This window comes from Nannospalax galili, unplaced genomic scaffold (assembly GCF_000622305.1).
Source record: "Nannospalax galili isolate Female #2095 unplaced genomic scaffold, S.galili_v1.0 scaffold416, whole genome shotgun sequence".
NCBI classification, from domain to species: Eukaryota; Metazoa; Chordata; class Mammalia; order Rodentia; family Spalacidae; genus Nannospalax; species Nannospalax galili.
The window spans coordinates 235,534-250,269 of NW_008338125.1; the positions used below are offsets into that span (position 1 = coordinate 235,534).

General features: G+C 39.6%; 1 pseudogene; it reads right to left on the minus strand.

Annotated features, from left to right (window-relative positions):
• Window positions 1-5,661: 5,661 nt before the first annotated feature.
• Window positions 5,662-14,352, minus strand: LOC103734082 (annotated as a pseudogene).
• Window positions 14,353-14,736: the final 384 nt, after the last annotated feature.

Consider the following 14,736-nt stretch of genomic DNA (forward strand, 5'->3'; position numbering starts at 1 on the left):
GTTCTTGGCACCTTTGTCAAATATCAGGTGGCTGAAATTGCATGTACTCGGGTATGGGTCTTCAATGATGTTCCATTGATCTATGTGTCTATTTTTGTGCCAGTACCATGCTGTTTTTATGACTATGGCTCTGTAGTATACTTTGAGATCTGGTATAGTAATCCCTGTAGCATTGCTCTTTGTGTTCGGGGTTTCTTTGGCTATCAGGGGTCTTTTGTGCTTCCATATGAATTTAAGGATTTTTTCATCTAATTCCGTGAAGCATGTCATGGGGATTTTGATTGGGATTGCATTGGATCTATACATTGCTTTTGGTAGGCTGGTCATTTTAACAATATTAATTCTTCCAATCCATGAATATGGGAAATCCTTCTATCTCCTGGTGTCTTCCTCAATCTCTTTAACGATTTAAATTTTTCATTGTAGAGATGTTTGTCTTTCATCAGATTTATTCAAAGATATTTTAATTTTTTTTTGCAGCAGTTGTGAATGGGAGCATTTCCTTGTTGTGGTGGTTTGAATGAAAATGTCACCCATAGGCTCCAAGTGTTTGGATATTTTGTCCCCAGATGATGGCACTCTTTTGGGAGGTTTTAGAAGGTGTGGCTATCCAAGAGGAAACACGTCACTGGGGGTGGGCTTAGAGAGTTCTCAAGCCTTGCCAGATCTCCAGTCTCTCTCTTGCTTCCTGTGCCTGGTGATGACGTGAGAGCTTCACTTCTGCTGCTTCTGCTCCAGCCACCTCCAGCCACCATGGCTCCCTGCCATGACGGACTGTAATTCCCCTGGAACCATAAGCTCAAATAAACGCTTCCTTCTATAAATTGCTTTGGTCAGTGTTTCTATCACAGCAACGGAACAGTGACTAATACACTTATATTCTTTCTCAATTTCTTGTTATTGGTATATAGAAAGGCTACTGATTTTTGTAGATTGATTTTATAACCTGCCACTATACTGAAAGTGTTGATCAGTTCTAGGACTTTTCTGGTGGAACTTGGGGGCTCTCTTAGGAATAGTATCATATCATCTGCAAAAAGTGATTGTTTGATCTCTTTTCCAATTAGTACTCCTTTAATTTCCTTCTCTTGTCTTATTTCTCTAGCAAGAGTTTCAAGCACTGTATTGAAAAGGAGTGGACATAGTGGACATCCTTGTCTGGTTCTTGATTTTAATGGGAATACTTCCAGTTTTTCTCCATTTAGAATGATGTTGGCTGTGGGTTTGTTATATATAGCTTTAATTACGTTGAGGTATGTTCCCTCCAGTCCAATTCCCTCTAGGACTTTGAACATAAATGTATGCTGAATTTTGTCAAAAGCCTTTTCTGCATATATTGAGATGAGGATGTGTTTTTTGTCTTTGAGTCCATTTATATGGTTAAAGACATTTATTGAATTGCATATATTGAACCATCCTTGCATCTCTGGAATAAATCCTACTTGATCATGGTGAATGATCTTTCTGATGTACATCTGTATGTGGTTTGCAAGTATTTTGTGGAGAATTTTTGCATTTATGTTCATTAAGGATATGAGTGCATAGTTTTCTTTTTTTGTTGTGCCTGGCTTCATAGAAGGAATTTGGGAGTTCTCCCTCTGTTTCTTTCATTTTGCATAATTTAAGTAGTATTGGTTGGAGGTCTTCTTGAAATGTCTGGTATAATTCTTCTGTAAATCCATCTGAGCCTGGGCTTTTTTTTAGTTGGAAGGCCTTGTATTACTATTTCAATTTCCATATAGGTTATGGGTGTGTTTAAAATGTTCTCTTCTTCATTTAATTTTGGTGGTTCCCATGATTTTAGATATCCATCCATTTATTTTAGATTTTCAAATTGAGTAGTGTATAGGTTTTAAAAATATTTCCTTGTAATGGTCTGGATCTTTTGGGTGTCTGTTGTGATGTTTCCCTTTCATGTCTGATTTTGTTGATTTGTGTTTGCTTATTTTCTTTTGGTTAACTTGGCTAAGAGTCTATCTTATTTAGCTTTTCAAAGAACCAGCTCTTAGATTCATTAATTCTTTGTATTTTCTTTGTTTCTATTTCATTAATTTCTGCTCTTATTTTTGTTATTTCTTTTCCTCTGCTGGGTTTGGATTTCATTTGTTCTTGCCTTTGCAGTGTCTTGAGTTGCAGTGTTAGGTCATTTATGTGGGCTCTTTCCAATTTTTTAATGTAGGCACTTAGAGCTTGTCCTAGTTTGTTCTCTCCATTGTTGTGACAAAACACTGTGACCACAACCAACTTGGGGAGGAAAGGGTTTATTTTATCTTACATCTCCCGGGTCACAGTTTATCAAAGAGCCCAAGGTAGGAACTCAGGGCAGGAACCTGGAGGCAGGAGCTGGAGCACAGGCATGGACGTATTTCAATTTTTTTTGTATTTGTTGAAGCTTGATTTGTGGCCCAGTAAAAAGTTCCATAGGGTGCTGAGTAGAAAGTGCATTCTTTGGTGCTTGGGTGGAATATTTGAAAGATGTCTGTTAAGTCTGATTGATGTATGGTATCATTTATTTCAGATATCTGTTTACTCTTTGTCCAATTGACCTGTCTAATGGAGACAGTGGGGTATTGAAGTCCCCTACTATTACTGAGTTGGAGTTAATCTGTGTTTTAAAGTCCTGTAGTGTTGTTTTAATGAATTTGGGTGTGCCAGAGTTTGGTGAATATGTTAAGGATCGTAATATCTTCTTGGTTAATTGCTGCTTTGGTCAGAATGAAGTGACCCTCCTTATCTCTTCTTATTAGTTTTACTTTGAAATCTGTTTTGTCAGATATTAGAATTGCAACCCCTGCTTGTTTCCTAGTGCCATTTGCTTAGAATATTCTTTTCCATCCTTTTACCTTAAGGTAGTGCCTGTCCTTGAAGGTGAGATGGGTTTCTTGCAGACAGCAAAGAGATGGATTTTATTTCTTAATTCATTCACTTAGCCTGTGTCTTTTGATTGGGAAATTCAGTCCATTGATATTTAAGGTTATTATTGAAAGGTGTGTATTGGTTGCTCTCATTTTGATTCCTGTTTGTGTTCTAATTTTGTGTTTCCTCAATTATACCTTTATTTTCTTTCATTGCCTCTGGGGCGTAGTTGTTTCATATTCTTTGAAGGGCTGGTTTTGTGGACATGCATTCTTTTAGGCTATTCATGTCATGGAAGATTTCTTCCCCCCTCAACTATAATAGATAATTTTTCTGGGTAAAGCACTCTGGGCTGGCATCTATTGTCATGTAGAACTGGAAATACCTTGATCCAGGCTCTTTGGGCTTTCATAGTTTGCAGTGATAAGTCAGATGTAATTCTCATGGGCTTTCCTTTGTATGTGACTTGTTTTCTTTTGCAGCTTTCAGTATTCTCTCTTTGTTCTGTACATTTAGTGTTTTTACTCTGATATGTTGTGGGGAGTTTCTTTTCTGATCCTGTCTATTTGGTGTTCTATGTGCTTCCTGCATTTACATGAGGATGTCTTTCCTTAATTTTGGGATGTTCTCTTCTACAGTCCTATTTAAGATCTGGTCAATAATTGATCAGGTTAATGGTTGTGATGGTTTGAATGAAAATGTCCCCCATAGGCTCCAAGTATTTGGATATTTTGTCCCCAGATGATGGTGCTGTTTTGGAAGGTTTTAGAAGGTGTGGCTATCCTGGAGGAAGCACATTCTTAAGTTTTGCCAGATCTCGAGTTGCTCTCTTGCTTCCTATGCCTGCATGATGATGTGAGAGCTTAGCTTCTGCTGCTCCTGCTCCAGCCACCTCCAGCCACCATGCCTCCCTTCCATGATGGAGTGTAATTTCCCTGGAATTGTAAGCTCAAATAAACTCTTCCTTCTATAAATTGCTTGGGTCAGTGTTTCTGTCACAGCAGCAGAAAAGTGACTAATACAATGGTCAATTCCATTAACCTGAAATTCTTCTCCTTCCTCGATTCCTATGATCCATAGATTTGGTCTTTTCATGATGTCCCACATCTCCTGCATAATCCATTCCTCTATTTTTAAAAATGTTCCATAATCTTTGCTTGAACGGTCCAATTCTTCAACTTTATCCTCCAGTGTTGGTATTCTGTTTTCCATTTCACTCACTCTAGCAATGAGGCTTTCCCCTGTTTCAAGTTGGCTTATTGAGTTTTGCACTGCCTTCTTCATTTCTGTCTGAGTTTTCTTCAGTGTTTCTACCTCTTTTGTGAATTCATTCAGAAGTTTATCCCTATCCTTTAGTTATTTGCTTTGTGTGTTCTTTAAATTTATAGATTTCTTTGACCATGTTTATTATCTTTTGAATTCTGTGTCCTGGGTTATCTCTAAGGGCTTCCCCTTGTAGAGTTTGGTGGGCACAGAGTGTTTTGGCTTTCCATTTCATTCTTTCGTTGTGATTTTGGCATGTGAATTTCTTTTGTTTATGATTCTGATATGAGAATTAACTTGAAGTATGCTTCTGTTTGTATTATTAGGGTGCCTAGGTCCTTTCTTTATTGATTATGTAAAGCTGGTTGGTATGGGTTTCAGGTTCTCTCGGATTTTATTTTGGAGGGAACTGATAGCTTCAGATCAGCTATCCAGGAGTACCCACAGTTTCTAGTCAGGTACACACAGGCTTCCTTCTAAGGTTTGGACCCCTATTAGCAGGAACTCAGAGAAAATTTGGGAAATTCCCTAAGGGGATGGGCCAATTTGGGGACTCTCAGTTGGTCTACTGTGTTCTCAGCCTCTGTGCCAGAGAAAGGCCAGAATTCGGCACTCTTTGATGCTCTGCTGAGATCACAGCCACTACACTGATGGAGGTCGGATCTCACCCTCTCAGGCTCTAAGCCTTAGCCTACCAAAGCCAGGTCTTCCCTGGGGCCTTGGGAAGGGCCTCACAAAATCCTAGGTAGGGTAATGGGTATGGCACAATTAGGGGATGCTCACCACCATGTGGAGGCAGGATCCAGGTAATCTCAGGCAGTCTCCTCCCTCAGCTTCTATGCCAGAGGGATGACAGAACTAGGCACTTTCTGGCAGTCTGCTCATATCAGAGCTACTACATGGATGGAGGTTGGAACCTACCCTCTCAGTCTGTCTGCTAGGATAAAAAAATATGGATATTTCTTAACATACAGTTAACACTTTAAAATACAATAAGCAAGCAAATAAACATGCCAAATAAAACAAGGGATTAAGAGATACTGAAACTAGGATCTAAAGAAAATAACACAGCTGGACATTGTGGCACATGCCTTTAATCCTAGCATGCAGGAGGCAGAGGCAGGTGGATCTCTAGATCCACCTAGAACTAGCCTGTTCTACATAGTGAATTCCAAGCCAGTTGGGGCTCTAGGGAGACCCTGTCTCAACAAAACAAAACAAAACAAAACAAAACAAAATAACAAAACAAATACAGCACAGGAGCCCTGTTTACAACTTCATCAGAAATGCTCTTGAGTATAATAAAGAAGCAACAGTGCTGATTACTGAAGAGTTTAAGGCTGTACAAGTGTAAACAAGTAATTTTTAACAGATCTATGTAAATTGACAGAGCCAGGCAGAATAAAATAAGTTTATGCATCACTCCATTCAAAACTTGCAATCAAATATTTTGTTTCATACCAATATTAAAATGCACCCTGGAAAAGAAACCCTGACATGAATTCAGCTTTGAGTCTGTAGGAGCCGACTTCCCACAAGAATTCAAATTTCATGTGCCATGACATTAGAGTCAGCTGTGTGGGTCAGTGCCAGCAGAACTGAGGGTTCTGTTCACAGCCAGGAGGAAGGCAGATGCAAATGGAAGCAGGTTATGACTGGCCTTCCTGTAGTCTTCATAGTGGGAACTACAGCTCCCAAAGCTGCCATCGAGTACTGCCTCAGAAACCTTTATTAAAATCTTCACATTTTTATCTTTTATTGCTTCATCCAACCTAGTAGCTATAGCAACTGCTTTCTCTTGCCTTGACTTGTCCAGAAAACACATTATTTTAGCACCTGAAAGTAGATGCTGAAGAGAGGAAACGTTGTTTGAGAAAATCCTCATTAAATCTGTGCAAAGCCTTGTTGACAAATATTTCCAGCATTTCTTTTTGTTAAAATTTTTACAAAAACTTTATTGAGAATTTCATACGTGCATATAAGGTGTTTTGATCAAATCCATGCCCACTCCCTTCCCTCCAACATTCCCCCCTCTGAAGAGGTAAGCCTAAAATCTTAAGTATTAAATACAAGCTCCCAAATACTTTTGACATTTTTGGCCTTGGAAAAGAGTATGTTGCCAACAGGCCCAAGGACATTTTGACTTTTAGCCAAGAAACTGGATACTTTTCTTTGGGGTCTTTTTACCCTAACTGCCTAGCCAATTTCTGCCTCCTATTCATATCACACCATCCTCTGAAGGGGTTACCCAAATTGCCAATTGGGAATAGGGACGCCAACCGCTCTGGCTACTTCCATGCTGAACAGGGATGTAGGGTGGGGCAATTGGGGTACCCCTTCAATGGGTCTATCTAAAAGATTCCCAAATTGCATAACTCTTATCTGTAAGGAGAAAAGAAAGTCCTTGACTGGTGAATAGGGGATGTGAAAGAGAAGTAAAGGCAAGAGTATTCAACATTAAACCTTCTCTTCCTAGCCTTCCCCAGATTGTATACTTAGCCCTCCCCAAATCCAGGAGGCCATGTGTGATTAGGGTCAAATTACATACAATTGGCTGGGAAGAGTGACTGTATACTCCGGTGAGGGTCCAATGACCATGCTTTGCCCTCCTTTAATGAATGAGCACAACTGTCAACAAGCCCAATTGTGACGATGTTTAGTGATCAGGCTCAGCTGAAGTCGTGATGATGTTAGTTATTTCATGTAGAAGGGATTGCTGTATAGCATCATCTTATTAAAAGGACCTGGAATTTAAAAAGGATTTGGTGCTAGGATCCACATATGAGGGAGAACATACATCGTTGATGTTTTTGTTTTATTTCACTTAGTATAACATTTTCTAGATCTATCCATTTACCTGCAAATTTCATTATTTCATCTTTCTTTACTGCTGAATAGAACTCCATTGTGTAAATATGTCACATTTTTGTTAACTACTGGTCATTTGAGGGACCACTTAGGTTGCTTCCATGTCTCAGCTATTGCGAAAAGAGCAGCAACAAATATGGTTGTACAAGTGTCTCTACAGTACAATGAGTCCTTTGGGTATATGCCAAGGAGTGGTATAACAAGGTCATATGGTAGGTTCATTTTTCGTTTTTCAAAAGTTCTCCACACTGTTTTCCATAGAGGCTGCATGAGTTTGCAATCCCACCAGCAGTGAATGAGCATTCCTCTTTCTCCACATCCTCTCCAGTATTTGGTATAATTTGTTCTCTTGATCCTACACAGTCTGATTGGGGTAAGGTGATACCTTAGGGTGGTTTTAATTTGCACTTCCCTAATTTTTAACAATGTCAAACACATTTTGAGATGCTTCTTAGCCATCTTTATTTCTTCCTCTGAAAACTCTTTTCAGATCTTTAGCCCATCTTTTAATTGGGTCATTTGGTTTCTTGCTTCTTTGTTTTTTGAGTTCTTTATATATTCTGGATGTTAAACCTCTGTTAGATGTATCACTGATGAAGATTTTTTTCCCATTCTGTGGGTTTCTGTTCACTTTTTTGATTGTTTCTTTTGCTGTGCAGAAGCTTTTTAATTTAATGAGGTTCTACTTATTGATTGTTGACCTTGATTCCTGAGAAACTTTTGTCTGATTTAGAAAATCCTTTCCTACACCTATATCCTGTAAGTTACTGCCAACATATTTTTCTAATAGTTTCAGGGTTTCCAGTTTCACATTAAGGTCTTTGATCCATTTGGAGTTGACTTTTCTGCAAGGTGAAAGGTAAGGATCTAGTTTCACTCTTGTACAGGTGGAGATCCAGTTTTGCCAGTACCATTTGTTGAAGATGCTCTTTCCTCCATTGTGTGTTCTTGGCACCTTTGTCAAATATCAGGTGGCTGAAATTGCATGTATTCAGTTTTGGATCTTCAATGATGTTCCATTGATCTATGTGTCTATTTTTGTGCCAGTACCATGCTGTTTTTATGACTATGGCTCTGTAGTATACTTTGAAATCTGGACTAGTAATCCCCCCACCATTGCTCTTTGTGCTCAGGGTTGCTTTGGCTATCAGGGGTCTTTTGTGCTTCCATATGAATTTAAGGATGCATTTTTCTAATTCTGTGAAGTATGTCACAGGGATTTTGATTGGGATTGCATTGGATCTACATATTGCTTTTGGTAGGATGGTCATTTTAACAATATTATTCCAATCCGTGAACATGGGAGGTCCTTCCATCTCCTGGTGTCTTCCTCAATCTCTTTAATGATTTAAAATTTTCATTGTAGAGGTCTTTGGTGCTTTTGTCAGATTTATTCCAGGATATATTTTTTGCAGCAATTGTGAATGGGAGCATTTTCCTGTATTTTTTCTCCAATTGCTTTTTATTGGTATATAGAAAGGCTACTAATTTTTTGTAGATTGATTTTATAACCTGCTACTATATTGAAAGTGTTGATCACTTCTAGGAGTTTTCAGGTGGAAATTTTAGGATCTCAGAGGTATAGTATCATATCATCTGCAAAAAGTGATACTTTGACCTCTTCTTTTCCAATTAGTAGTCCTTTAATTTCCTTCTCCTGTCTTATTGCTTTAGCAAGAGTTTCAAGCATAGTGTTGAAAAGGAGTGGAGACAGTGGACATCCTTGTCTGGTTCCTGATTTTAATGGGAATGCTTCCAGGTTTTCTCCGTTTAGAATGATATTGGCTGGGGGTTTGTTGTGTATAGTTTTAATTATGTTGAGTTATGTTCCCTCCAGTCCAGTTCCCTCTAGAACTTTGAACATAAATGCATGCTGAATTTTGTCAAGAGCCTTTCTGCCTCTATTGAGATGACAATGTGGTTCTTGTCTTTGAGTCCATTTATATGAGTAACAATGTATATTGACTTGCATATATTGATCCATCCCTGCATCTCTGGGATAAAGCCTACTTGATCATGGTGGATGATCTTTCTGATGTGTGTCTGTATGCAGTTTGTAAGTATTTTGTTGAGAATTTTTGCATCTATGTTCATTAAGGATATGGGTCTATAGTTTTCTTTTTTTTGGTTGTGTCTTTACCTGGTTTGGTATTAGAGTGATGCTGGCTTCACAGAAGGAATTTGGGAGTTCTCTCTCTGTTTCTATTGCTTTGAATAAGCAGTGTTGGAGGTCTTCTTGAAATGTCTGGTAGAAATCTGGTGTAAATCCATCTGGGCCTGGGCTTTTTTAGTTGGGAGGCTTTGTATTACTGTTTCAACTTCCTTATATGTTATGGGTCTGTTTAAACTGTTGATGTCTTCTTGATTTAACTTTGGTGTTTCCTGTGATTTCAGATATCCATCCATTTCTTTTAGACATTCAGATTTAGTAACGTATAGGTTTTTAAAATATTCCTTTATAATGGTTTGGATCTTTTGGGTGTCTTTTGTGATGCTTCCCCTTTCATCTGATTTTATTGATTTGGATTTGCTCTTTCTTTCTTTTGATTAACTGGGCTAAGGGTCTGTCTATCTTGTTTAGCTTTTCAAAGAACCAGCTCTTAGATTCATTGATTCTTTGTATTTTTTTCTTTGTTTCTATTTCATTAATTTCTGGTCTGATTTTTTTGTTATTTCTTCTCTGCTGGGATTGGGTTTCATTTGTTCTTGGCGTTCGAGTGCCTTGAGTTGCAGTGTTAGGTTGTTTATTTGGGCTCTTTCCAATTTTTGAATGTAGGTACTTAGAGCTATAAACTTCCCTCCTAGGACTGCTTTTAATGTGTCCCAGAGGTTGTGTTGTATTGTATTGTCCTTTTCGTTGAATTCCAGGAATTCTTTTATTTCTTTCTTAATTTCTCCTTTGACCCACTCATTGTTTAGGAGTGTGTTGTTCAATCACCACGAGTACGTGTAGTGACTAGGGCTTTGTCCCGTATTGACTTTGAGCCTTATTGCTTTGTGGTCCAATAGAATGGATGGAATTGTTTCAATATTTTTGTATTTCTTGAGGGGTTTTTTTTTTTGGCCCAGTATGTGGTCAATTTTTGAAAAAGTTCCATGGGGTACTAAGTAAAAAGTGTATTCTTTGGCGTTTGGGTGGAATAATCGAAAGATGTCTGTTAGGTCCATTTGATATATGGTATCATTTAATTCAGACATTTGTTTATTCTTTGTCCAGTTGGCCTGTGTAATGGAGACAGTGATGTATCGAAGTCCCCTAGTATTACTGAGTTGGGGCTAATCTGTGTCTTAAAGTCCTGTAGTGTTGTTTTTATGAATCTAGGTGCACCAGAATTCAGTGCATATATGATAAGGATTATAATATCTTCTTGGTTAAGTGTTCTTTTGATCAGAATGAAGTGACCCTCCTTATGTCTTCTGATTAGTTTTACTTTGAAGTTTATTTTGTCAGATATTAGAATTGCAACCCCTGCTTGTTTCTTAGTGCCATTTTCTTGGAATGTTCTTTTCCATCCTTTTACCTTAAGGTAGTGCCTGTCCTTGAAGGTGAAATGGGTTTCTTGCAGACAACAAAGAGATGAATTTTGTTTTGCAATCCCTTCACTTAGCCTGCATCTTTTGACAGGGGAGTTCAGTCCATTGATATTTAAGGTTATTTTTGAAAGGTGTGTATTGGTTGTGGTCATTTTGATTGCTGCTTGTGTTCTCTGTGTAATTTTGTGTTTCCTGGATTATCTTTCTTTTCTTTTGTTGCCCCTGGGTTATAATTGTTTTTCTCTCTGTTCTCTGTATTGCTTCAAGTTTTCTTTGAAGAGCTGGTTTTGTGGACATATATGCTTTCAGGCTATTCATGTCATGGAAGATTTTTCTTTCCCCCTCAAGTATAATATTTTTGCTGGGTATAGTATTCTTGCCTGGCATCATTGTCATTTAGAACTGGGAATACTTTGGTCCAGGCTCTTCTGGCTTTCATAGTTTGCATTGATAAGTCAGCTGTAATTCTGATGGGCTTTCCTTTGTATGTGACTTACTTTTCTTTTGCAGCTTTCGGTATTGTTTGTTCTGTACATTTAGTGTTTTTACTATATGTCATGGGGAGTTTCTTTTCTGATCCTGTCTATTTGGTGTTCTATGTGCTTCCTGTATTTGTTTGGGGATGTCTTTCCTTAATTTCAGGAAGTTCTCTTCTACAGTCCTGTTTAAGATCTGGTCAACACCATTAACCTGAAATTCTTCTCCTTCCTCTATTCCTGTGATCCATAGATTTGGTCTTTTCCTTGTGTCCCACATCTCTTGCATATTCCATCCCTTTTTAAAAAAAATTTCCATACTCTGCTTGAGTGGTCCAGTTTTTCAACTTTATCCTCCAGTGTTGATATTCTGTTTTCCATTTCATTCATTCTAGTGGTGAGGCTTTCCCCTGTTTCATGTTGACTTATTGAGTTTTACACTTCATTTCTGCCTGAGTTTTCTTCAATGTTTCTATCTATTTTGTGAATTCATTCAGAAGTTTACCCTGTCTTCTTCTAGCTCTTGATTTGTTTGTGTGTTCTTTAAATTGGTTGAATTCCTTGATCATGTTTATGATTGTTTTTTTAAATTTAGTGTCCTGGTTTGTCTCTAGGGGGTTCTCCTTTAGAACTCTTCTATAGGATTGGTGGGCTTTGCTGGGGACATAGTGTTTTGGCTTTCCACTTTATTCTTTTGTTGTGGTTTTGGCATGTGAATTCTTTTGTTTATGATTCTGATATGAGAATTAAGTTGAAGTATGCTTCTGTTTGTATTATCCGGGTGCCTAGGTCCTTTCTTTATTGGTTATGTAAAGCTGGTTGGTACAGGGTTCAGGTTTGTTCAGGTTGATTTTGGAGGGAACTGATGTCTTCAGATCATCTATTCAGGGGTACCCACAGAAGCCCAATTCAGGTTCCAGTCAAGTACACTCAAGCTTCCTTCACCATGTGGAGGCAGGATCCAGGGTCTCTCAGGTAGTCCTGTAGGTTGTAAACCCTATCCCAGAGGGAGACCAGAGGGAGTCCAGAACTCTCTGGTCTGCTGAGATCCCAGCCTTAGCCTACCAAAACCAGATTTACCCTGGGGCCTTGGGAGGGGCCTCACGAAATCCGAGTTGGGGGGGGGCAGATGGTATTTTGTAATTAGGGGAAGTTCACCACCACATGGAGGCAGGATCTGGGGGCTGTCATGCTGTCCCAGGTTCTCCGGCCCTCTGGTACTTGGAAGCTAGAGGGAGGTCAGAACCCCACACTCTCTGGGGGTCTGCTGAGCTCTGACCAGCTACCCTGATGGAGGTCCAAACCACCCTCTCCTTTCTGCATTTCTTGAAATAGAACTTTGCTCATAATGTCTGGAAGATTACTACTAGATACAGATTTAGATAATCTAAGTATTCATGCAACCATGGGTCATTACTGTCGATAGCAAGGCTCATTTAGCAGACTGCAACATTAACAAACTTTCCTTTTCTAAAGTATGTGGGGCTGGAGAGATGGCTCAGTGGTTAAGAACACTGTTCTTGGAGAAGACCCAGGTTTGAAACCTAGCACCCACATGGTGGCTAAGAACTGCCTGTAACTCCAGTTCTGGGGGTTCCAACAGCTTCTTCTGTCCTCAGCGGGCATTGCATGACATGGGTCTGCTTACCTACATGTAGGCAATACATGCATACACCTAAAATAAAAATAATAAATATCTTTAAAAAAAATAAAGTATATTTCAAATGCTAACAAAGGGGTGTAAATGTTATCAGCAGCAAGGTTCTTCAGTGGTGTGAGGAACCTGATGGCTTCTTCTAATAGATTTTCTACCCTTTCTCCTTTTTCAGGTGTCAGTTCTTCCTTAAAATCACTGACTTCATCATCTCTTTTATTCTTTTGATTTTTCAGTGGACGGTCCTCTTTTGCAGGTTTTCTCTTTTCTCACTTGGGGTTTTTCTGAGCTCTTCTTTGCTTGCTAAGCATTTTCTTCAAGTCTTTGGTAAACAGATTTTCTGCATTGATTTCTTGCAGTTTGCTTTCATTGGTTAAAGGGTTATGTAATTTCAAGTATATTTCAATTGCTGATGTAGCAGCCTTGAAATAAGAGGTATGTCTTCTGAGAATATCTTGTAATTTCAAAAGGTCAGCGTAAGCCCGAAGGATAATCTTTCTCGTGTATGGAAGTCAAATTGATCTTCGGTTATCTCAAAATGCGGACTACCATGAGGCCTGTGGCTTTACCGCGTCAGCAGGGGAAGAGCAGGGGAAGAGCGGTGCCGAGCGCCCCCACCACTGAGGGCTGCTGAGGACTGCCTAGGGGGTGGCTCTGTTCCTGCTGTGGTCCCTGTGGAAGGAGAGCGCCATTCTACTTCGTGGCATTTTTTCAAGGCATCTCCGCATCTCCCTAGCGGCTGATAAGCCAAAATGCCTTCTGTCTGAAACCACGTACACTGCATTTCATTGAGATTTTCCATGGCAGATGTTCCTTCCCTTGCAAATTTGGAACACATTTATTGCCTCTGCTTTTATCGTATTTGTTCGAAGCATGTATTTTGCGCATTTGGAATTAATGAATCTCTCAGCTGTGTCCAAAGACTGTGGTTCATCCATCCATTTCACAGCGTCTTTGAGATTACCCATACCTTGTAAATGTTTGCTTTCATACAGAACAATTAGAGTTGGAGTACTGGCAACGGCGGCATTAATATAATCCAAAACCAGAGACTGTTTTCCAGTTGATCAAAGTGCTGCTCCAGGAAATACCGAACCCAGAGCGGAGTCGTTGGAGGTCCTTTTCCCCATTCTCAGAGGGCCTAAAACAGTCATTCATTTTAAGAGAAACTTCGTGATTAGTAACAAGTTCCTGGATTATCGAAACCTGGAACAAGATTCAAAGGTAATCTTCTAGGTGAAATTGCTCTGGGGTGCTGCTCACTAATTTCTTCATAAACCTGAAGTCTCTCTTCTAAAGAGCGAAGTTGCAAAGCTTTTCCCAAGCCTAACACCAATTTTCTGCATTCTAATCAATCAAGTTTTTAAATACTTCCCTGGCTTCTTTTAATCTTTCCAATTTCAGCAATTCCCCCTTAATTTCTTCCACCAAAGTTTATCACATATCCGTTTCTTGTATGTTTCTATATGATTCAAAGATTCCTGGAATAAATCCGCCTCTCTCATCACTTGATTCTGATTGTGTCAGTTCACTATGTTCATAACTTACTTTGTTGGGAGGAACTTGCTGAGTCTGTCTAAATTCTCCTAATAGCTTTAGCGCCGTATCATAATCTTTACGAAGATGGTACCCTATGGCATGCCCAACCCAGGAAGCATGCTGTGTTGGGCACAGCTGAAGAAGCTGGTATCTCATCTCCATGTTCAGCAAACTTAGGATTTGAAAGAATCACCTTGTAAAACTTGAGGCCATTTTTGTACTGCTTCTGTTCATAACATTTCAGACACGTTTGAAGAGGGCGCTCTCCTTGGGCAGCAGCTGCATGCTGGGCATCCCGTTGGCAGGGAGGCCTGGCGTGGCGCCCCTGCTCCCTGGGTGGACCCCGGGACGAGTCGGGAGCTCAGGCGGGTTAGTCCATTAACACCCAGCGACCAGGACCAGGCTGATTGGAGAAGGGAACATACACAGTCTGTGCTCTGCGTTGAGGCTGGGTCCAGGGTCCCGGGTCCCCCATGCTTCAAGACTGCAGCCAGGCCCCATGTTCCTTTCTTATGAGATAAGCACCAAATCAGAACCCTCCATAGG